This window comes from Myiozetetes cayanensis, unplaced genomic scaffold (genome assembly GCF_022539395.1).
Source record: "Myiozetetes cayanensis isolate MyiCay16 unplaced genomic scaffold, myiCay2020 scf7, whole genome shotgun sequence".
NCBI lineage: Eukaryota > Metazoa > Chordata > Aves > Passeriformes > Tyrannidae > Myiozetetes > Myiozetetes cayanensis.
This window is the reverse complement of record NW_026087964.1, coordinates 25837469-25860748: the sequence shown is the minus strand read 5'-3', so window position 1 is coordinate 25860748 and position 23280 is coordinate 25837469. Positions and strand designations below refer to the sequence as shown.

The 23280-nt window shown below is 35.4% G+C and overlaps 1 protein-coding gene across 8 annotated transcripts in view; it reads left to right on the top strand.

Annotated features, from left to right (window-relative positions):
- SGCZ (sarcoglycan zeta) overlaps positions 1-23280 on the top strand; it is a 442608-nt gene that overhangs the window by 296834 nt on the left and 122494 nt on the right. The window lies entirely within an intron of this gene.

The window sequence follows — 23280 nt, the reverse complement described above, 5'->3', positions numbered from 1 at the left end:
TTTTACTTTATCATAACTTAGGTTCGTCAGATACAGATTTGAAAAAACTACAAGAAATTCATAGAAGAAAACCTTATCAGGGATCATTAAACAGAACAGTATCTCCTGTAGCTCAGAAAGTACCATTATCTGGTTGTCTGTTGTTTCAGTCTCTACCATCCTAACCACTCTAGTCATCAACCAAATTATTCTCCTATTCAGATGTAATTTTTTAATGTTTTCTGTGAAGGTAATGTGAAAATAGTTACTAAGTGTCATTTGGTCAAAGCTCCAGTTTTGGTTTGTGGTGTTGTGTTGGATGATGAGAAAGAAAACAAGGTGAGGCAAAGGTAACAGTCACTGTGACTGACTTGTGTCTAACTTTGGCATTCAGGAATTCAAGATTATTAGCCAGCTTTCACTTTTTTTTTTTTTTCTGAGATTATTTCCCCTGTCTATATAAACTTAAAAATAATAATAAAATCAGCTAAACAACATAAGTAATGAGAAAGCAGTGGTAACCTATCTTAAGTGTTACTATCATTCAAGAGTTTACAACCACCTGTCCCAATCACACATCATTTCTTTCCTTTTAAATATATGCATGAACAATCCACAGCTCTCCTGAAAAAAAGGAATTTGTGCATTTCCTCTGATCAGACCCTAACACCAACCATTTAAATACCCTCATGTCCTGTCTTGCACACAGGGCTTAGGGTTGTTTGCAGAGTGTAAGTGCCTCCTCTCAAATGAGCAGCATTATGGGCACACAGAGTATTAATTTCTCAAACATTTTGCTTGTCACTAATTTTAATGTTCTGGCAGTCTGGCTTACTCTTCTCTCTTAGTAATGTTCAGGTTTTGGGAGGGACAAAAACACCCAAATAAGCAGACTGCAGATGGTAAGTTTTCAATTAAATGTGTGAAGTTACTTGTTCAGTGGCAATACTGTCCAAGTTTTACTGGTCTTCCCAGCCCAGGGACCAGTGCTCATTGGAAACGGGTGAGAGTGTTCCAGAGAGCAGGTGTGAGGCTTGTTACAATGGCAGGGAGAACTTAAAATGTACCAGAAAAGGAGTAACACTTAAATATAGAAAAAATTTTATGGCTGTTACAGAAAAAGAGATTCTGTTGGGCAAAATTTTTTTAAATAAACTTATAATCAAAATCAATTTCCTGCATCAGAATCATTGTAAGACTATAGAGATGAAAATTTGTTTGCATGGAGAGTAAAATATATCCACTAACCTTTGTGTTGCTCCAACTTATATATTTGTTGTGAAATCTTGGTTTTCCCAGGCCTTGATGAACTATGTTAGGAAAGCTTATGCTGAACTATGATGCCATCTGTCCTCAAGGTATCTGTATGTTGGGTAATACTGGATCTGTTTGTCCTGGAACAGACATAGCTGATGAACAATAAAAATTAATAGGGAGCTGCTTTTATAAAGAAGCATAGGTGACTTCAGCAGTGTTGTTTGTTTTTTTCTGAAAATGTGGAGAAAACCCTTGCAACAATGTATATTCAATAATCATCCTTCATTTAGATCTAGAATCTTAACAGAAAATGTCTTTTTTTTTTTCCATTGAGTGCAGTAGATTTTAATGTAGTTTTCTAAAGGATTCATGAGACTTAATGTAGCATTATATGTGGCTACTGTAAAAAGATAAAGTCCTATGGTAATTGTGTTTGCTTCTCAGTGTCTCTTTTGCCTTCTCTCCCTCTTGGTGTCCAAGGTAATTTGCTCCCTTTAAATTTCCGAATGTCTGTGAAGTGTAATTTTATAAAATTTAATTATAAAAAAGCTAAGCATTGAGATTATTTCCCTAGTACTTTCAGCATTACAGTGACTTAATATTTTTCTGAAGATTATTAGTTGAACTCAGAAATAGAAATTATTTCCCCTTTGAAGAATTTTCTAAATAGGGGTGCAAGTCTTTGTCACTGTCTGCAAAAACAATTTAATGGTACTCCACAGATGTCTTTTCCCTGCTAAGGAAACTGTAGATTTTAATTATTTTTAATAAGTTATTTAATGAGAAAATTAAAGAGAGTATAATGAATTTGTTTTGTAAATGTAAGCACAATTATATTAATTCCTTGACTAAATTAAATTTTTTCTGTTTTTTATGAAGTGTCTCCAGGGTCATGATCTCTTATATTTGAAAAGTAAACACTATACTTATGGGGTGAGGATATTAAATGGATGTTTAATAGAGGATGTTAAATAGAAACACTTTAAGTTTCAGCTCTTGTATACACTTTTAACAAGTTGCATGGGCTGACTATTCAGTTATAAGTATTGGAGATCAATGGACCACACAGAGATTACATCTTTAGCTTAGCTGTTATGACATATTATTTTTATCTCTTGAGGTGTAAGATAATGTCAGAACACAATTCTATCCCCTAGGATATCTCATATCATGTGTTACTGATAAATCTTTCACATAAAGAAATATAAACTATTTGAGAGTCATGTTATCTTTCATTTTAGTCTCTGGTATAAGAAAGTAAGAATAACGCTTCTAGTATTAATAGTAATGAGTGCCAAAAATGTTGGAAGGACCTTTAAAAGACCTTGGAATTTTTTCGTAAAAGAGTGCATTCCAAAATGTCACATCTGTTAGGTAAAGATGCTTGGTTTCCAGCTATATATATATATGAAATTCATGTGGGTTTATATGTATATATGTAGTACTGTTTGGAGTTTCTGTTTCTTCATTTTGTTATGAATTAACATGGACATAAAAAAGAAAATGTTGGAAACTAGTGTAAGTGATCAGTGTTCATGTCTTCCATGCTTTAGGCAAGTTAGTGACAAACAGAACATAATTGCTTTGCAGCTCAAAAATAATTCATCTGGTGTTTTACAGGATATCATTTTCTCAAAGCACTGGAAGAGCACAGAAAAATTTTTAATTAAAAATCCTTTCTAGATCTCAAATTTTTCTGTAGCGAATATTATAGCAAATATTGTTGAACTTTTTTTTTCCCCTTTTGAGAACACAGAATAGAAGTATAAATACTTTGTTAGTCTCTCAAAGGTACTTCAATACATACATAGAAACTTCTTTTATGTTAGACTCATGCTATGGACATACTCAGATCTGCATTAGAAAGCTGATGCTTTCTGTCTTGTTTTGGTCACCTTAATTATCCCTGCATTCAGTCAAGTCAAGCAAAGGATCTTCTCCTCTTTCTTGGTGGGTCTGGTACTGTAAGGAAAATGGAAAAAAACAACAAAAACATTACTGCAGGTTTTCTCTGGCCCAGCACTCAGCATTCTTAACAGAGACTATGTAAAATGCATTATTGCATACTGTTTGATAAAGTAATAGTTGTGATCAATACAATTTAAGGCTTTTGACATTATTTTATATTAGTCTTTCTTATTCAATATAAAATGAAATAGTGAGAGCTGTACTTAAAAGTTTAAAAACTGTCTGGTCAGTCTTGGAACATAAATGAATGTCATAATCTGTCCAGTGATTTTATCATCAATATTTTTGTTGCTGATGATCTGTAGTTGATGCCAGAGATTATTATTAAAAGATGATAGCTGCATATAGAGCATAACATAAACACTGGATGTGTGACAATTTTAGAGGATGGAAAATTGCAAACAGTATATTGTAACATCATGTAAATCAAACATTCATATCAATGCTGTGTTGAAACAAACAAACAAACAAACTCCCAAAACCAAACAGACCTTGAATGGAAGTTATTTAGGAAGTTATTTAGGGACAAAAAGCCCATTGACTCTGCAACAGGTTGAGGAATGATATCTTGAAGAAAAGTCTTTAGAAAAGAGTTAAAAGTCATAAAGGATAATCTGATGTAGCAGGGCAAGAGACTGGTGTTCTTGTGTAACATGTTTAAAGACAAAGAAACAAAACACCCAAACCAAACTTAAAGAAAACTCTTAAACACCTCAACTCTCCAAAACCCAACATCAACAAAAAGCCCTCAAAATGAACAGATTAAGAACCTTACCCTCCACTCACCCCCTCTCCCCTAACTGTCTTTGAATTTAATTTGGGTTTGATGCCCTAAGGGAAATACTTTGGTATTTCTTGTACTTTTACTTCTAAAAGAATGACAATAAGCTGAAAAGAACTTCAGGCTCAACTGTGTACACATGCAGTGGTTTGAAAATGAGTTTTAAAATTAAAGACTTAAGGAACTCAATTTATTCCTCATAATAAGGGGGGGCATTATTTGTTCTTTAGTTGTACTGTCTCACTTATTGAAGGCTATGAGAACTCACCATCTCATCACAAAACTAGATGCCATTGGAGATCTTTATGGAAGGGTATTGTGTGTTCATTTGCCAAGGAAAAACTATACGTCTCTAAATATACTGACTATGCAATCCCTGAAAGTCTTTCTTTTTACCTGAGAATTTAGCAATTTAAATTCCCTGAGCTCCCAATACTGTGTTGAAATCCTCCCTTGTGAAAGCCTTTATTGTCTTTGTTTTTTATTGTCTCAATTTCCTCATAACTGTGGCCCTCATTTAAAATAAACAAAACCAAAAAAATAAACCTTCTAAGGTCAGTCTGGGAAAATTTTATCCCTTGCCTTCAGGTAGAAAGGACTAAATTTCTCCAAATCCCAGCTGCTGGTGCCACTCTTCAGCTGAAGTCAGCTGCAAATACCTTACATTGTTGTTATCTGATAAGTGACACATTTCAAGGATCTGCTTTGTATAACTTGAATACTTAAAATGACTAATACTGAAGAATCAGGCAGGTTACATAAAGGGAATGTACAGCCATGATGTTGTAATGGCTGTACAACTGAAATCCCACACTACTCTTTCTACCTCGAACGAAATCTCTAAAATAACATTCTTTATAAGAAAAGGGAGTTCACAATCAACTTATTTCATGATTTAGTTGTTCCCAGGAAACTTGCTGAGTTAGATTATGTGGTGCTACCACTAGATTTTGTTAGAATTCTTGGGTGCTTTTATTCACCCTGATTCAGAGTCAATTCACGTATTTTTGACTCTGTAGTTATTTCTCACCAGAAAATAAAACGACATTCAGCAGTTAATTTTTAAAAAAGATGATGATCTAGACTTACAGAAATATAATGTGATAATACACGATATATAAATAAAAGATAATACCTTCATAATTTTCCTAGCCTTTAAATAAATTTGGAGTTCTTCTCTGCCCCCACTTCCCCCTCCAGATTTCTATTTTTTAAAATGTTATTATGTATTATAATTGCAGCTAAAGCTAAATATTAATGTCTGGAGATAATTTTTTTTTCTGATTTTACTTCTGCTTCTTTAAAGAGGGGAATAACCTCTAGAATTATTTAAACTTCAAACATTTTTATTATTTAGATTTTAAAATGACACCTGGTTTAATGTACAAGCCAGACTGATTCCCATTTTTTGCAGCCTCTATCATGGTTTAGAATGTCAAATACTTTATGAAACCAGTAACTGTTATTTAAAACAATACCATTCCTATATCTATGAAGAAAATTTTGATACTTGGCCATTTTGATGGAAAATGCTTTTTTATGTGTCTTTACTGTACTTATAAGCAAAGTCTGCTCTTCACTGCAAAAGCTTCTACCTCAGTTGGCAGTTATTCCTGCCTGCTGCAAAGTGAACTCCAAAACTAGGATTTTGGAGTTTGCTCATAGAAGATGCTTGCTGTGAATTGCAAATATCTAATCTTGTTGCAAAGCACGTTGAATTATCTAGTGAATAGGTGGCTTACTTAAACTGAACAGCACAAAGCATTTCTGATAAATTCACATAATTTGAAGGGTTTAAACTGGAAAGATACCCAGCTGGAAGATTTATGACACTTCTATATTTCAAAGGATATCTATCAAAGGATACTTTGCATCCTTATTTTACATTTTAATAACTGAGTTGACTTTGCCCTATAAATAATTAATACCACTAAGAATTTAACATCTGAAATGATAAATAGTACTTGACAGTAATAATATATTGTTTTCGTGCTAAGAGCGCATAATTTTAACAGCTGGAATTCAAAAGGCGTATTAGAATAAATTGTATCACTCCTTGATTTATTATTATGGAAAAATGGAAAGATCAAACTCCAGGGTCTTGTCACATGGGTACTTCAATACTGTCAACCTTTTAAAAGGTAGAAGCTGCTTCAAACCTCTCTTGTGTGTTTAAGCCTTTCCATTCTTCAAAGCCTTCTCCAGGTACACATGTGAACTGTCTTGCCCTACATACTGACAGTGGCTGGTATAGGTCGCAGAAAATATTTCAGAAAGTCTGTTAGTGAATGCTCAGTTACTGAAATTCTAACTGGATGGCTTTTTTTCTGCCTGCAAATTTCTATTACTTAATCTTGGGCTTATATTTTGAATCACAGGGATTTGAATTGAAACATGGAGCTCCAAAATTTAGTTGCATAGCTGGACTCTTCTTTTTTTCTAGTTTTAATTTTCCATTGCTCCTCTCTTTCATTTTCATTTCTGTGGCACTCATTTTTTTCTGCTCTACTTCTAGCAGTCTAACTCTAGTTTTATCTTTCTGTACTACCTTCATAACATCTCTAAATTAATTTCCTTTTTTTTCAATCTTAGTTTTTATAAGCAAAGCTTTCATTTCTCTATTCATATTTTTTGTTCCATTTCTACATTATATTATGTTACAGGAAGCAATATTTTTCAAAAGAATATACCTCTTTTGTAGCAGTAAATAGGTACAGATTCTTCCAGTGATTTTTTTTTTGCTTACAAAGACTCATGGGAGTATTGATAAAAGGAACCTCTGTAAGTCCTCTGTCCCAGCCTCCTGTGTCAAGTTTCACAAACACCAGAACAGGTTCAGCTGGTGTCTGGAAAACCTCCAAGTATGGAGCTTCTACAGTGTTTCTCAACATCATGCTCACACACTGTCCTCATCTCCTAGGAAAATAATTTTCCTAATGTTCAACCTGAGACTTGAAGGGTGCAATTTATGGTGACGAGTCTGTTTTAGTGCCATAATTGAGGCTCCACATCTCTGTAACTGCTTTGTAACTGTTAAAATTTGTGTTATATCTCCCCTTGGCCACATCACAACACTAAACAGCTCCCCCAGCATCATCTTATAAGTCCTGTGCTCTGGGATCCTGACCATCTCAGCAGCTCTGCCCTGGACTTTCTTTGGTTTTAAACACCACTCTCGAGCTGGGGTGGGGCGGATGCTGAACTGTCCATGTATTCCACATGGGGCCTCATCAGGATCAAGTAGAGGGACATAGAAATGTCCTTCAGTCTTGTATTTAACCTGGCATCTGCTGTAAGCCTCAGATGCATTTCAGTAGGGTTGGTACTAGCTAGTTGTTTACCTGCCCTGTGTAAGTGGGTGTCATTATTCTTCCCAAATGAGTAACTATGCGTGTAGTGGTATAAGTTGTTAGTGATTTTTTTTCCCCCTGTCTGAAGCTCTGCTGTTTAGCTTTATCAGCTCCTCACTTACTATCTTTCCCATTTAGCAACACCTATAGATTTGTTTTGGGGGTTGTTTTGTCCCCTCATCCAGGTCTTGAACAAAATTTTAAGTGATGTGGGACGTATTATAGAATGACAGAATAGTTTGGGTTGGAAGGGACCTTTAAAAGTTAGCTAGTTTAACCCCCCTGCAATAAGCAAGGCTACCTTCAACTAGACAGGGTTGTTCAAAGACCCATCCTGCCTGACCTTGAATGTCTCCAGGGATGAAGCATCTATTACCTCCCTGGGCAACCTACTCCAGTGTATTACCACCCATACTGTAGAAAAACTGCTTCCTAATATCCAATCTAAAACTACCTTCTTTTAGTTTAAAACCATAACCCTTTGTCCTACCACTACTAAGTCTGTCCCCATCTTTCTTATAAGCCATCTTTACATACTGGGAGGCCTCAATAAGGTCTCCCTGAAGCCTTCTCTTCTCCAGGCTAAAGTCTCTCAGCCTTTCCTCATAGGAGAAATGCTCCATCCCTCTGGTCATTTTTGTGCCCCTCTCTTCTCCAAGGTAACAAGCAACAGGACTAGAAGAGGTAGCCTCAAGTTGCACTAGAGGAGTTTAGATTGGATATTAGGAAAATGTTCTTCACTGAAGGGGTGTCAAAACATTGGAATAGGCTGTCCAGGGAAGTGGTGGAATCACCATCCCTGGAAGTATTCAAAAAAGATGTAGTTGGTGCACTTGGGGATGTGGTTTAGTGGTGAACATGGCAGTGCTGGATTAACACTTGTACTCAGTGATCTTGGAGGTCTTTTCCAACCTTTAAGATTCTATGATCCAGACAATTTATTATCCACCAAATAGTCCACCCACTACCTCCATATCTCTCCGATTTAGAGAGAAGGATGTTGGAGGGGATTATGTCGAAGGCTTTACAGAAGTCCAGGTAGATGACACTGGTACCTCTTCCTGTGTCCACTGATGTAGTCACTATCACAGAAGGCCACTAGTTTGGTTAGGCAGAACTTGCCCTTGGCAAAGCAGTGCTGGCTGTCTTGAATTACTTTTCTGTCCTCCATGTGCCTTAGCATTGCTTCTAGAAGGATCTGTTCCATGATCTTGCCAGGCACAGAGGTGAGGCTGACAGGTTGGTAGTTCCCAGAGTCCTCCTTTCTATCTTTTTTCAAAGATGGATGCAAAGTCTTCCTTTTTCCAGTCTCTAGGACTTCACCTCACTGCCATGGCTTTTCAAATATCACAGAGAGGGGCTTGCCAACCACATCAGGCAATTCCCTCAGGACTCTGGGATGAATGTCTTAAGGTCCCATAGAATTAAGTATGTTCACTTACTTCATGTAGTCACAAACTGGATTTTCTCTTACAGCAGGAAACATTTTGCATCCCCAGTCCCCATCCTGCTCTCCATCCAATTGAGAGGTGTGGGAAGAGAGACTGCTGATGAAGACTGGGGGGAAAAAAGGTGTGGAGTATCTCAGCCTTCTCCTCACCCATTGTTACCAGTTTTTCAACCTTGCTTATCATGGGGGTACACCTTCTTTGACCTGCCTCTTCTGGATGACAGGTCAACCCAGAATAATAATAATAATAATAAGCCCTTATTATTTTTGTTATTATTGTTAATATTCTCTGCATCCCTTGCCAAGTTGAACTCCAACTTGGTGCTCCACAACTGGGCAGTATTCTTATACTCTTCCCAGCATATCTGTCCCTACTTCCACTGCCCAGGCATTTGCTTCTCGCCCATTAGTTTGACCATCAGGTCTCGACTTGGACATGTTGGCCTCTTCCCTACCTTACCTGATTTCTTTCATTTGGGGATGGGAATTCTTATGCTCTATGGCAGTTTCCCGGGGGTGCTATTGACTTAGACACTCTGCTTAGAACTGGCTACCATGTGTACAGCAAATCTTTGACTGCTGCCCTACTTATACAGTGGAGCAGCCTTTTTTACCCAACTAGCACTTTGTTCTTGGAGTTCACAGTTCATCAGGTTCCACTGCAGAGCATGAGTGGAGGAGGTGTCAGTCTAAAGTAGTGTTTGTCATTGTTTGTCATTGCATACATATGCATTTCCGTATAGAAGTCTCTTGCTGACTAAGCAGAGTGTGAGGACATTTTACACGCAGGCTGTTGAATTTATTGAGCCACTTCTTTGAGCATATATGACTCAGAAGTGTTATTAGTCACTCTGAAATTATTGTCTGCATAAAGTGACTGACGTATTTTGAAAATTGAATATAGCTCAGTGTTCGTGCTAATTGTTATGGAATGCTCTATAAGTTATATCTAATTGTTATAGAATGCTCTATATTTGAAGCTGCTATTAAACATCAATCAAAAATAATCTACCTTTAACAAAATTTTCAAAACATACAATAATATTGAAGAAAATGTTATTAGGAAGTTAATAGAGAACAACTGTGGAATGCATAGAGGTTTTTAATTACAATATTTGAAAGGAACATAATCTGGTACAGGTAGAATTAAAGGCTACTTCACATACACACACAAAAAAACCCCTAAAACCAACCAAACAAGCAAACATTCAAACCAAAACAAAACCCCCAACAATAAACAAACCACCCATTGCTTTTTTTCCAAAAATAGTAGGGAGAGTCATGCGTACAAAGCCTTATGGAGATCCTTGCAGGTAAGAGGGCTTGAATGTAACTGAAGTGAATCCACTGAGAGTTTTTTAAACCCAGCAAGTTTATTCTATACCAAGACCATTGCTAAATTCCTAAGTTACAGCTAATGGAAAGAGACTTACCGGACTGAAATAAAAGGGTTGAAGGGGCATGGAGTAGCAGCAGAAAATCATAGATACTAGTTTTGGGGATCTAAGGATTTATGGGTGGGGTTTTTTTGTATCTGCCATTTCATGATCACATTCATTATTTAACAATGGAGAAATACTGTATTTCAATTGATGAAATGAAATATCATCACTGCATAACATTAAATATTTGTATATAAGTAAATATGTATTACTCATTTTAGACATTGTTAGAGGTTTGGGAAAAACTCCTTTGAATCTCATTATTCTAAGTATCTTTAAAAATAATGTTTCTTTGTCCCCCTAAATGATTTTATCTCAATAAATTTTCTCTGAAATTTATTTTTTAACTCTCTGAAGAAAATGGCTTAAGGACTTCCCTTTTTAATGCACTATTTTAAAAAACTCAATATAAGAAAATAGTTTTACTATTTTTAAAAGTTATCTTTATAACTCCTATTCTTTGGATTTTTTTGGAAATTGGGGGTGTGCAGGGGAAACGTAATGTGCTTCTGTTCTGCTTTGCAACTAGAATTTAGTCAAGAGCATCCTGAGTTAATAAACTCAGATCAGAATGATGATTTTTAGTGTATTTTATTTTTATAAATATCATATTGATGTCATTTTTTTTTTTTTTTTTTTTGCAGTCTATATCTTATTTCCAGGGGAAAATATTTTGAGAACAATGAGATTATAGAGAATACTTATAGGGTTGGTAAAATATAAGCACCTCCTTTTACTCCCAGAATGAAAGGAAGAGGGAACCTAGTTTCAGGGGCTTTTTGTTTCTTTTGTTTTTTAAAATGTGTGTGTCAGTTTTATGTGTAGTAATTTTAAAAAACTTGTTGTATTAATCATTTCTAAACCCAAGCCTTCACCCTTCCTCAGTATTTTTAGTTAATCATTAGCATGTACTATTAAAAAGCCATTAATTTTGATGTATACCAATGTCAATACACTATTAAATTATTCTAATAAAACAACATATAATCTATTCCAGACCTCTGTGATATACTTAGCCTGTGGCAAAGGGAATAACAAAACAGATGGACCTGCCAACAATTTTTGGTTATTTAAAGCTGGAAGCTATATGATATACCAACATGGAAGAAAAAAAATTGACATATATCATATACTGATTAACATTCTGGTTTATTACTATATCTTTGATCCAATTTCTTACACATGTAAAAGTAGACTCCAATCTCAGAATGGTAATGCATATATTTTATCTCAGAAACTGTAGAGATAAGATGTCAGATTTGGTTCCTGAGAAATGTGCTAAAACACAGTGCATGTTAGAGATTAAAATGCAAAAAAGCAGTCCGGATTCTGGTACTATGTTGCTTGTTTTAGTGTAGTCCTTTATTTATTACATGTTTGAATTTATTTTGCAGGTTAGTTTGGATTTTTTTTTGTTTCCTTTTAGTATCATTCAGTGGCAACTTCATTTTGAAATGGTTAAATATATTCTTGAAATATACTGTGGATTCTTAGATATCAAGAAAAGTTGTTTGCAATGCAGGATACTTCAATGCAGGATACCTGTCTTCCTAGGCTGGGTGCTGTGTAGAATCGGCATTCTGTGACTGTATCTGTCAGTGTGATGCTTATGAAATAGCAATGAAAAATGCAATTAAAATCTGAAAATACATTTTGGAAATGGTGAATGGGATTTGCCTTTCTGAAAATGTGTAAGTTCTTGATACATCTGAGTTCTTTAAGCTCTTTATGGCATTGAAAATAAGGAGCTTGGAGATAGAATACTTTGATTGTGTGATTTGGGGTTAACAACATATTTTTCCTTCTCTTTTTCTCATTATTATGTAAATCTTTTATGTTGAAGGTAGGGACTAACATGGCTCTGAATGTCTGCAAACGTTGGATTTATAAAGATAGGGTTAGGAATGTAGGGTTAGGATGCTTTTCAGTCTGCATATTGTATTTATCAGACCAGACATTTGTAGAAATGTGTGCATGAAGCACTGGAAATACTACCAACCTAAATTATGACTTATCTATGTCTTTGTATCATGTCATCAGCAGTCAGTACCTATCTGAGAGAAAAACTTTAAAGTTCCAGGGAAACTCAGTGTAAGGATAACTAAGTAAAATTGAATTGCTGAAGACTTAAACTCTGGTCCTTTATGGTCTACATTTCTGTGTGAATAATATAATAAATCTTGGGCCTCTATTAAAAGAATATGAAATTCAAAATAAGTTAAAATTTGAAATAGATTTCACATTTGAGCAGGTTATCATTTCAAGGTTGTTATTCACTCATGAGAAAAAAAAAGGCAAAGCACTAGATTCCATCCTTTGTCACATTTATTCATTTATAAATAACAACTTTGTTAGTATATTAAAACTCAGATATTGAAAATTGTATTGCATATATTTGATGAAATACTGACTAAGAATTGGTGTCAGAAATCTCAGTGCCCTCACCTGACCTAAGATTTCCCTTACTGTAGGCTCAATTTCATTGTAGGCACTTTGTGTTAGTTCTGTGTATTCCAGGCTTGAGTCTGAGTTCTTGACAATATGTTATATTCTTTTACTATTTTTATAGTGCAAAAAATTGAGACAGATAATTTAGCTTTTAAACTGAAGTAAAATGCACCTAAAGGACTTGTTTTTCTGTAAGGTTGATTGGGCACTGAAAGAGTTTTTTATAAATAAAATACACTAAATATACACTATAACTAAAATACACTAAAAAAAAACTAAGGAGGTTGTAGAGTCACGGTCCTTGGAGGAAGTCAAAGTCCAGCTGGACTGTCCAGTTGAGCAAGCTGCTCTAACCACTCTGAGCACCTCGGTGACTGGATGAGTCAAACACCAGAGGAGCAGTCCAACTGCAATGACTATTTCTATTGGTATCTTAATTACCTGAAGAAATAGATGCACTACTACTGATACTGCATGAAAATATATTCTATAATCCAAGATACACTTCTAAGTTTCTGTGTTTTTTAGACCTCATTTTTAGGTATGTATGAAATAAGTTGATAAGTTTGTATAACAGGTAGATAAAATGCTATACATCGTCTTTGAAAGCTTAGTACCCTTTCTTGGTTTTAAGTAATTCTTGCTGTTATTTGACAGCTGCATTATGTCTGACTATGGCATAATCTTAATGCATTTTAAACACCTCAGTGTGTGTCCACATGTGACAACCTGCATCAATGGATATCTTCATTTTGCAGTGTGTGTACAATGGTACACTACTCACAACTGCATTTGTGCTCTCTGGGGTTTCATTTCAGTTTTCTGTTAAAAGAACATAATCAAACAGATTGTTCTCAGTTCAGCCCAGTTTTCAGGGCCTTCTTTCTTTTATCTTCCATCCTATATCTAAACTAGGACCCTGCTCACCTTTCTCATGTGAATGATGAGGAAAATGAATGTAGGAAAATGTTGATGTGAATAATCTGCTGCATGTTTCATTGCACTACAGAACACCTTATACAGGCATTCTTAAAACTGTCTTACTGCCTGCACAGTAAGAAATTATGCTTGTTCCATTATTCTACTACTTTTTCCACAAAACCCCACTCCACATATATAGATTATGTAATTATTTATACTATGAACAGGTATTTTGATTTCTTGCAATTCAATAAAACTTTGTTAGTGTTTACTGATGATCAGCACAGTAAATTTGTCAAAATCCTGAAACAATCAAGGTAAAACACTTGTACAGTTCTTAAACAAAGTGTAAACATGTTTTACTGATTAATGAAATCAGCAATAAGTGTTGAAATTGAGATAATATGTTAAATATAATGATTTTATTTGGATTCAAAAGCAATGTTAGAACAAATTATTATGCTTATCCTATCAAAAAGGGCAATCATTGAAAATTCAGATGTAGTTCCTTCTTCATCCCTCAGAATCTTCCTTCTTTCTTATTTTTCTTAATATTAAAAATTGTCTGGAAAAATGTGCAGATATGCTCTGTTTGGACAACTGTGAGATATTGTATGAAAACAACATTCTTATTTTCACTTGTCCAGAAATACTGTCTGAAAACTCAGTAAAATACTGTAAATATGGTAAACATGGTAAAAGTATATTCTGCAAAAAATAATAAATTATAAATTTCAATGTATTCTACCATCTTTTGATTTTTCTTTAATTGTGTGGCTTAGATATTTGCAGTGCTTAAAAGAGCTTTAAATGTTTTTTTACAAGGATTTCCTCATCAAAGAAGAGGCACCTTGTAAAGAACAAACTGAGTGTAATAGTTGCTGCACAGAAATATAATTAGAATGTCAGTGAGAGATTTCCAAAAGTCACCTGTTTCAACCTTTGCTACAATATAATTTCAACTGTGCATCATTCTTGATATATTTTTCAAAAAAACTATTTAAAATCTTTTTGGATGGATATTGCACAACCATGCAACATCTTTCTTGTCCAGTTTCTAAAGTCCAAATATTCTACTGACACCCTCTTGATTCTGAGTTTCTTCAGTGTAAGTTCAATGTTTATTGTTTGATTATCAGTAGGCATGAAGACTTTTCATACCTAAAGATTATTGTGTGCTTCCTAATTTCTCTTCTCCAGTCTGAACAATATCATCAAGTTTAACCCTTCCTTGCACATCTTTTCTCCTCTCCTCCCCATTACTTTATGGTTATTTTCATTGCCCATTGTGTTATCCTGTTACTGGTTTTTTCATTGCTTTGCATCTCATGGATCTCATGAGTATTTTTCAGCTTCCTACAAATAGCTTGTTTGATTACCTATTCTGGTAGAGTTCATGATATTTTTTAAAGGATTCAAGGTAAGTTGATTTTTACTGCCACTGTTTTGCCTTTTGAAAGATAAATGCCAATTCTGCCTTTCTAGTTTTCACCTTTACAGTTTGCTCTCATCCATCCTTTATGTCTAGGCTTCTCAGTGTTGCTTCAGCATGAAATTCTTCAGATGAAAGAGTATCCTTTCATTCATTTAGCAGAGGTGGCAGGAGAACATGGGTCTTCTTATGCCCTTCTTCATCAAAGCAAGTCTTATTTCAGTTGTTGTTCACTTAGATGTGACTAATAGTGCCTGTTGCTTCCTGACTCTAAATTTGGGTATTGACCAGACAACGGCTTGGCATGGAAGAGATGGTGTCTTAAGTCTTTTGGCAGTGGCAAATGATCAAGTGGCACCATGAAATTAATGACTTCCAGCTCTTCAGTTACTCCTTTGTATGAGGAAGGGGCAGGGTAGATGAAAGGATGTGCAGAGTTTGGACAGATGAAAGTGCAAAGTCCTGGGGACAACTAACAGTAGATGCAGAACTTATGGATGCAAGGGGACATAGCTGATTTGGTCAAGCTGACTTGACCACGAACTGGTACTATGACTGCAATATATTGAATCTTTTATGAGACCAAAAAAGTTGATAGGGAGGTACAGATGGAAAAGGGGAATCTTTATTAATTTTTTTTTTAGAAAGAAAGAGGCAGGCAGGTGAGACAAGCAAATCAGAAATATACTGAAGAGGGATACAACAGCTGAAGGAAGAAGAAAGTATATTCAACCATAGGAGGTCTTGGTACAATATAAAATAATCCCCTTAGCTAAGAGCATCTGTGTGAACTGGTTACTGACCTTGAGACCTTTAGCCTTATAAGCGGCACAAGAAGCAGAAGAACACAAGAAGTCTCTGTGGTTTGAGAGTATTCTGTCAGTGCATGTGCACTTGGTGCTTGCTGTGGGACTTGCTTGTGCTGCAGATCACACATTGATTCAGACCTTTCTGTTCCTTTTAGAGACTGTTGCTGCACTTTGAACAGATCTTCTGATTTAATTTCATCCAAAAGGAATCCCCTTCACATGCAGAAAAACTGCCCCACAGTCTGAGCCAACATGGAGTAAGTGGGGAAATGAGGGATTGCTGCACTCTACTGCTCTGAGCTATGTCGCTGTTGCAGACACCTTTTAGCTAATATTTTGTCATTTGCTGATTTGCATACCTCAAGATGGCTTGGAAATACCTAGGTTATACAGGTATTCATAAACGCATTCATCCTTTCCTTGCAGGATCTTAGTGCTTTTTTACTGGTGCACCAAGTAAAACAGAAAACCAATTCATGTTAACCTTTGACTAAAGAAGAAATGTGAAAAGCAGGGGGAAAAAACCCATCCAAAATATCAGTATTCTTCAGTATGTATCGCACACCTTTCTTCTTCTTTGGGTAAATTAGTTTGTTAAAGAGCTACCATTTCACTCTAGTTCCTTTTTCACCTTAGGCATGTCTCACAGGAAACTTTCACTAAGAGCTCTTTTACTGAAGTAAAAGAGCTTCTTGAAATACATTGCTTTTAGTTTGAATCATGTTCCTTCTATTCTAACTTTCAAGAATTCTGTCCTTTTGTGACCAACCTGAACTACATTACCACCTGATATTCACATTCTTACCTGTTTCTTTGTTAATGGGAGGCAAATGGAAAGCAGTCCCTACCCTTATTACTCTTGTAAAGAAAGCATATCAGGAGCTTCTTCTTCATCCTATCTTCTGAAATATCTACAAAGGATGTTAGTCAGTAGCCTATGTTATCACTGAGGTCTCTGCTCTGGTTTACTCTTCACAAATACATGTCTGCTTGATCCTTCAAGGGAAATCCAAAGGGGCAGTGTTTTGTTTTTTGGTTTGTTGTTGTTGGTTAGTTGCTTTTGTTTTGTTTTGTTTTTCTTTAAGTTTGTAACTGTCCTTTGCAGTCACTTAGGAGTTCTTTCTTCTTTTTGGTCTGAACCTCAGAACAAGTGAATTTATTCATGCTCCCTTATTGTTCTTCCTTAACAAGATGTACTACATGAATTTGAATTCTTCCATCTCTTTCTCTCCCTAGATTGTTATATTATTACTGTAATTACAAATGAGCTGCTTGAGGTAATAATCATATGGCTGGTGAGTCTCAAATCCAGTCTGACTCATGATTTTTTGTGTTAGTAATGTATTGCTTCTGTTCCACTAGCACTAAGATGGGTTCTGCATTTGCTGTTGGGGATTGGACCATTTACTTCCCTAATCAACTGCTTCTCTGGGGACACTTACCATGTCTGGTACTCCTGCATTCCTTTCCAGCTGGTCAAGTACTTTTTCTCTGAAACTCCTCATACCTAACATGTTATTGATGTCCTTTTATATCATATGGACTTCTCTGCTTCACTGCTTTGCTTCTGGGTCTTCTACCAGCTTCCGAAAGGGTTTTTACAGGGGCTTTTGTTCCTCATTCCTGTTTTTAGAAGATGTAGATCTGTGTTCCCTGGTTTGAGCGCAGAACCTGGATAGAAGTATATCCATCCACAGTTCCTTTGTGGATAGAACAGCAGGTAGCTGCTTTGTGTCCAGACAGCATCCCCAGGGCTGTAGACTGAGAATGATCTGATGACAGAGGTGATTTTGATGCTGTGCTTTTAAAGGGATTAATTGTGATACTAAACTGCTTTCTAAATCATCTTCTCCTGTTGGTCTCTTAACCTGCCCTCTTACAGAAGTCAATAGAATATTCATAGAATCAACCAGGTTAGAAAAGATCATCAAGTTCAACCCTTGGTCCAACACCACCGTGGTTACTAGAACATGGCACTCAGTACCACATCCAATCTCACCATAAAAACCTCCAGGGATGGTGAATTCACCACCTCCCTGGGCAGGCCATTCCAATGCCTGATTACTCTCTCTGTAAAAAATGTCTTCCTAATATCCAACCTAAACTTCCCCCGGCACAGCTTAAAACTGTGCCCTCTTGTCCTCCTACTGGTTGCCTGGGAGAAGAGACCAACCCCCACCTGGCTACAACCTCCTCTCAGGTAGGCTGAAATGTTGATTCACAAATACATATCTTTCATTGTTCTTCAGTAATCAGGAGTTTAACCATGCCATAGGAAATTTATGATATGTGAGAACACGCTGTCATCCCCCAAAATTATGCAGTATTTTTTTTAAAGTTTTCTCATGAAATTATCTCTTTTACAAGACCTCCCCCATTTGCCAATGTAACCAATAACTTCTCAGTGACTTTTGTTATGCTGAGCTATATGCAAGGAGATTAGGTGGGTCCCTAGGTCATTGTGGCTTTAACACTCCTCAAAAAAAGTGAAGGTTAGTATTTTTAATGCCTTTAAGTTGCAGAGAAGGAACTTGAAGCTATCATTTAGGAGATGAGTGTTCTATTGAGCAGGCTGTTAGATGAAAGAGAAGCTATTTACAAGCAACTTTGTGGCATTTCTTACACTTTCATTTCCTTTGCCCTGAGAGCAAAAGATCAATCTTCAGCAAGCTACTTCACTCTTTGTCCCATTTATTTTATTGAGTGCATGAACAGAGCAAGGTGTTGCTTATTGAAAGACGTGTGGAAGCTGTTTTGAAAAGCACACATTGTTTGTACTGGAATACTAAGCAATAGTCTAAACTTAGATACTGTAAAGACTGCAATGTTTTATACTCACACTTGAATAGCAAAATTGTTCAACTACCCAGTTTGATACACTTTTTCCTCACATGAAAATAATCACTTTTGGTTTTGACAGTAATAGGTTCCTTAGACTGAACTGCCTTGAAAATTGATTTCTTTAATGCTTTTTGCTACAGTGCAATCAAGGATGCAGTAAAATAGCTCATACTTAATGATATTTGGGTTTTTTTATAAGAAAAGGACACTTTGCTGAATCTAAGTGCCAGTCCACGGAGTTACTGCACGATGTGCTTGACTGTAGGTATTTCAGTACCTTCTTGATATGGCTCATGATGTTATTGTAAGTTAAGTCTTTGTAATGAAAATCGAGTCACAACATAGGAAAATATTTAAGAAGGTAGAAGTGCCTTAATGCATGACTGTAAAATATTAGGAATCCCATTTCTTTGGGTGCTGAAATCTAAATGAGGAATATTTTAAATCTAGGACTCAAATCTGCAGATGAGAGTTCTAGATTGTGAGGTTTGCCTTAAAATGTTTCTCGGTATTTTCTGATAGAACAGCATAGATTTTCTGGTAATATTAAAAATTCTTTTGGGACGAAAAAATTTTTCTTTTTTTTCTTTTTTTCCCCCAGTTCCAGTTAGTTTGAATAGTAGTCTTACCCTTCTTTTTAACAGTTTTTCATGTTATTTTTTTCTTTAGTCTGTATCCCTTTAAACATTGCTGCACTGTACCACAGTAATTTATTCCCCAGCTTTTCCCTGATATCTATGAAGTGTCAGCTATTATTTTCAGCAGATGAAATGAAGGCAGATGTTTCCATTAATCCAGATTTTTACCATTCCAGTGAGTTTTCCTGGATACCTTGCTATTGTTTTACATTTATTTTTGGCTATTGAAATTCAATTTCCTGGTAATCCAGGAAAATACACTCTGGTTTTGTTACTTACATCACTACCCATTTTGTTTATGCAGGACATCTGCTGCCTATGGTTTTTCCTTCATTTGTGCATCCATAACTATGTCCAAGAACCATTTTTCTCTAGCTGGCATTATGCTTCAACTCTGTTTAATAAATCCAGTTTTCTGCATGTGTGAATACAACACAAATAATTTCCTTTGTCATCTTCCTCCTAACCTTTTGTGTACATCTTCCATTTTATCAACAGCATAGCTGATAACATCTTTCATCTTCCTAATCATCCCCATTACTGTTCCTCTACATTACCTGCTTTTTTGCCATCGTATCAAATTCAGTATTCTTTTTCCATCTTCAGTATAATTCACCACTACTTCATTAGTTCAATCATGTTTCCTCTGGTATCTTACCCTCTTTTCTTTTTCCCTTTGGCATAGGATGTTTGTACACTTAGACATTTCATCTGTTCTTTTTCATACCAATGCAACCACATCAACCACATTGCATTTCATGTTTCGCTTCTGCTATGATGCCTACAAGGCAACAGATAGTGAATGCTTATTAATTTATAGGACAATGTGTTTAGGCACTTTGTTTAAACACTACTTCTTTGTTATTATTTTTTTCCCCCTCCATGTTTTGTCCACTGGTTCCTTCAGATAGGGAGCATTTGGAGACGGAATCTGGGTTTAAATATGCACTCAGAAATCATGCAGAGTATCACATCTAACATCATAACTTTTGAAAAACTTGATTGTTATTGATAACAATGGGTTTTATGGCCCACCATCTACTTTGTTGTTCCTGCTATAAAGTACTGAAACAGATATTTTGTGTATTTTATTATTAAGGATAACAGGAAAACTTGAAATGCAAACTTGAAATATAAAATGTTATTTATTAATGTTTTAAGCAGTTCAGAATAACCAGTGCTTTTACTGTGCTTCAGTTTTCTCTGTGCTTGTGTATGTAAGTTCAAGTACATGATCCTGCTCACGGGTTGTTTTTCTTAGTGTCTTATGTAGGGAAAACAACAAAGGGAGGCAGGGTCACTGTTAGGGTTTTTTATATTCTTTATGAGAAAAAGGGAAAGTTGTAAATGATATAACAAACTGAGAATGGGAAAAAGAAAGGCTTGACACTGTGGAAGAACAGTTCAGCAATAACCAAAGCATTGATTATGAGCACTGTTTTAACCAAAAATCAAAAGTACAGCATTATACAGGCTGCTCTGAAGAAACAAACTCCATCCCAGTCAGTCCCAGTACCTGAACTTAGCATTTACTTATTTTAAGTTAATATTGAAATAGTTCATTTGAGTCTATTTTTACATTTGAATAAAATCAAATCACACCAAAATGATAATTTGAGTATTAGTTGCCTGGAAAGCCTAAACTTTATGGAGTTTATTTGGAATATTAGCAGAAGGACCTTCCTCTGATTAATCACTTTAATACTAATAATTTTTTAATCAAATTATTTTATTTGTGAAAACCCTTAAATTTGTAACAGTATCATTCTTACTCAATGAAACAAGAAACTCTTGTTATTCCAACCCCTGTTTAAACTTGATGGGGAGTTATTAATGAAAAAAATGTAGTGGGCAGTGATTCTTTGAATGGGGCAAACCTCATTAAGCATGTAATAGTAGTAGTATATCTGACTCCTTTCTGTATTTTACTATTCAGCCTTATTTCATATCAGTCATAGCACACTTCAGGAAGTTATTGTCTGGAAGATTATTGCATTAATCAAACAATTGAGGTTAAAGTTACTCTATTCCAGTTTTATAATACCATTTTTGACTTTTGCCTCAGAATGTAGAGTCTCTCTTAGCAAATAATGTAATTTTACTGAAACTGGAGTGCTTCTGTCTGTGCATACTCTGTCTGTATTCAGTCTGTTGGACTCTGGTAAATATATATCTCACTGCTGAAGAACTGAAGAGTGAGGACTTAAAAATGTCGCTTAGAAAAGGGAAAGCCTTTATGGACAGAGTAAGCTCTCTCATTATTTTTTTCTGAGACTCTGGCAGTTTAATCTTGCTGTACAAATTAACTTCCCACCATTGAATATAAACAGAGAAGATATGATAAATACCAAAAAATTATGAAGTGAATTAATCTTCACACTTTAGGCCCCTATCAGTAGCATAAGAACAGTATCACTTAATATAAAGCTACTGAAAGTATTTTGAAAATTAATTAATAGTTGTGAAGAACTGTGTAACTTCAGTAATAAACACTTATGACAATAGAAACGGAGAAGAAAATGGAAAGTGCTGTCTTTGAAGCAGACTTTTAACAGAGTACAATAACTGTGGAGCAAAGACAATACTGAGGTGAAAGTGAAATAGTGAGTAGCTGCTGACTGGGAGTAGTGCCAACCTTGTGTGGAATTAGCTGAGATTCAGGAAGGTAAATATTATATAAAATTATAAACTTTTGTCGTACACATACTTGCAAGATGGAACAGATGGAAATTTCCTGGGCAACTTTATTTTCAGCATTTCTAGTTTTCTGGTAGCTTGACTTTGCATTTTTGTATATTTTGGTGTTTGGGATTCTTTCACTTCCTCCTCCTCTCCCCCCCTTTTTATTGTGGATATTATCATTTGTGCCTGTCAGTTAAAAACATTCCACAGAAGCAGATAAAACAACATATTGAACTTTCCTTTTCAGTTAGAAAATCTGTTTATATCCAAATTAACATATCAGTACCTAATTCTTGTTGAGTATTCATTGCCAAAAATACATGTGTTTTGTATTTTCTCAGATTATCCTTTTCCATTGCAATTTTATATTCTATTACTATAGAATTGGGCAAATTAAGAACTAATTGTTTTTAATGCAGACTGCATATTTGAAAACAAATTCTAATTTATCTTACTTCCTTTTCAAAACCAGGCATCACTGTCTCATATTGCAGTCTGTGTTAGAAAGCCTACAAGTGCCTGAGGGTTTTATGTGAAATTATCTGTATAAACATCTTACAACTTGTTTTAAGGAAAATACTGTAACATATAACATCCCTTTTTTAAGGAGAATTATTTGACAATTCAGCCATAGCAATTGGGGACACTGTTACCCAGCTGTTTATGGTTGCCTAGTAGGCAGAGGCTACTTGTTTCACAGTTCAGCCAACAGAGTAGAAGTGCAAGTTCTCACTGTTCCACTACACTAGAGTCAACAATGTCTTCAAAATATGTAATTAGCAATTAGGTTAAATTTGCAAATTTTGCACTTGGATGTATCAAGTTGAATTCCTTTGGCTGTACACTGAAGAATTATATTTCTGTCAGGACTATAATAGCAAGATTCTAGGAACAAAAATTCTTGAATTTCTATCAGTGTGCAAAATGATTCTGTCTCTTGAGTATCAATCAGGTTTCATTGTTTTTCCTGTAAGACTGGAGCCTGAAGCCTTATGCCACTTTTCTATGTTTATATTTTACTGAACACTGAATCATGTGGTTTGCTTGTTTCATCCAGGCTTTTACAATGGTGCCTTTCCTATTCAGATAAATAAAACCAAACAATTAAAACCAGCCCTCAGTATTTTTGAAGTTGTTCTTTTCACAAACAACGTGCTCTCAGTAGTGATGAGCAACTGCTAAAACCTGTTTTCTTTCTTCCTGCAAGATACTTTCTTATATATTTTAATTTCTGGGAAAAGCAAAACCAGGATTCAAGATATAACAGTGAATAGATTGCTTT